The sequence below is a fragment of the Papio anubis genome, chromosome 8 (assembly GCF_008728515.1).
Source record: "Papio anubis isolate 15944 chromosome 8, Panubis1.0, whole genome shotgun sequence".
In the NCBI taxonomy this organism is placed as follows: Eukaryota; Metazoa; Chordata; class Mammalia; order Primates; family Cercopithecidae; genus Papio; species Papio anubis.
In genome coordinates, this window is record NC_044983.1 from 116,940,167 (window position 1) to 116,942,837 (window position 2,671).

Below are 2,671 nucleotides of genomic sequence, written 5' to 3' on the forward strand. Positions count from 1 at the left end.
TGAACCCAGGAGGCGGAGCTTGCAGTGAGCCGAGATTGCGCCACTGCACTCCAGCCTGGGCAACAGAGCAAGACTCTGTCTCAAAAAAAAAAAAAAAAAAAAAAAAAAATGCATAGGATTTCTACAATGGAAAATGGACTCTTGTGGGGTGGGAAAGAACAAAAGAAAAAAGAAATACCAGCAAAGACATGCAGGTCAGAAAGAAATAACTAATCCATTGAGACTGGAACATAAAACTCATATTCTATTAGTGCTGGGAAGAAGATTGGAAACACATTTTTCCCCTAGCCGGGGATAGGAAGCCCTTCTGTGTGTGCTGAAGGAAGTCTTGATTTCCCTCATCACATTATAGACACACTGCAAAAACCTCAGGCTTTGGAGAGAGAATGCCCAGGTTAAAATTATGGACTGACTTTTGTGCAACCTGGGTGAAAACACACATATACACACAAACAAACATATGCATACACACACACACACACACACACACACACACATACACACACAACCTCTCCAAGTCTTAGCTTTTAATAGATACAGTGGGGGATGATGCCATTTTGCACAGTTATTTTCATGGTTTAAAATAATAAAAATATTAATGCAACAACAGCTGCTATCTTTGAATAAGTACCAGGAATTGTGCTAAAGCCTTTGCATCCATATTTTATTTAACGTCCTCAATATCTATAGAATGAAGGGTGATTAGCCGGGCGCGGTGGCTCAAGCCTGTAATCCCAGCACTTTGGGAGGCCGAGGCGGGTGGATCACGAGGTCAGGAGATCGAGACCATCCTGGCTAACATGGTGAAACCCCGTCTCTACTAAAAATACAAAAAACTAGCCGGGCGTGGTGGCGGGCGCCTGTAGTCCCAGCTACTCGGAGGCTGAGGCGGGAGAATGGCGTGAACCCGGGAGGTGGAGCTTGCAGTGAGCCGAGATCGCGCCACTGCACTCCAGCCTGGGCGACAGAGCGAGCCTCCGTCTCAAAAAAAAAAAAAAAAAAAGAATGAAGGGTGATTATGACACCAGAACTACATGTAGATTCAGGGGCCACAAACAGACATAGCCAAGAAAAGCTATAAATTATGAAAAACAGGACAGACTGCTTTGAGTTTCCATAGAACATAGAAAGTGAAGCTTAAAGCAAATTTTAGCTAGATTTCTGAACAGGGGGAATTCCAACTTATATCTAAATTACAATAATTTTTGTGTTATATTCCTCACAGCATTTTTATTAGGCCAAAAAATAATTTACTGAACAGTAGAAGACTCCTCAGCTTCAAACCTATAATTGGTAAATTAATCAAAAAGTCAGTTAAAGAGAAGAACAATACATAAATATTTAATGTAACTATGTAATAATACATAAATATTCTTTTTTTTCCTTTTTTTTTTTTTTTGAGAAGGAGTCGCACTCTGTCACCCAGGCTGGAATGCAGTGGCCCAATCTGCAAGCTCCACCTCCTGGGTTCATGCCATTCTCCTGCCTCAGCCTCCCGAGTAGCTGGGACTACAGGCGCCCGCCACCACGCCCGGCTAATTTTTTGTATATTTTAGTAGAGACGGGGTTTCACCGGGTTAGCCAGGATGGTGTCGATCTCCTTACTTCAGGTGATCTGCCTGCTTTGCCTCCCAAAGTTCTGAGATTACAGGCATGAGCCACCATGCCTGGCCAACAATACATAAATATTCTAACTTAAGACTTGTGAAAGTACATTTATTGATCAAACATCTGAAGTAAGGCCAAGACATTTTTTAGTATGAGTCTACTGATTATAAATCTGTATCTCAGGTTTCTAAATCTAAATCTCTTTTATGAAAATCATACCCACAATGCATCTGTAATTTCCACATTTGCTTTCTTCAAGTCAGAGCAGAATCCGCGAAGACATTTGAGAAGCAACCTGAGTGCAGAGAGTATATACAGATTGTAACATCTTTTTTTTCCACATCTTTCTTGTCCATCTATATTCTATAGCAATTTTTATGTTGTAAGCCATTCACGTTTTTGCAAAGCACACTGCTTATTTTTTCTTAGAAACAATTCTTTTGTGCTCATATTTAATAGATTTGATTAATATTTAAGTGAATGACATAATGACTCTAAAATATAGTGACATAAACTGGTTTAGGTTACTCTTGATATGAATTCAACTCATCCAATGGGAATAGAAGTATTTGGACATACTAGAAAAGAGCCTGCTAATCATGAACTTTCAGGATACTGTGGGCTTCAGGCAGTATGGTCAAGAGAGGGAATGGATAGAATCATTTAATCTAGCAACTCTATTAAGAGGAGGTTGATTAGTATGTCCACTCTTTGTTAAGGTGTATTACTAGCTCTTACATTAATAATATGAGAGAATATACCATATTTCCTTAGATCATTCTTCTATGATACGAATACACTTTAACACATTTGAATTTATACAAATAAGAAAATGCCTAGTTTATGGCTGGGTGCAGTGGCTCATGCCTGTAATCTCAGCACTTTCGGAGGTCGAAGAGGGTGGATCACTTGAGGTCAAGAGTTGGAGACCAGCCTGGGCAATTGGTAAAACCCCATCTCTACTAAAAATACAAAAATTAGCTGGAGGTGGTGGCGGGCACTTGTAATCCCAGCTACTTGGGAGGCTGAGGCAGGAGAATCGCTTGAACCTGGCAGGTGGCGG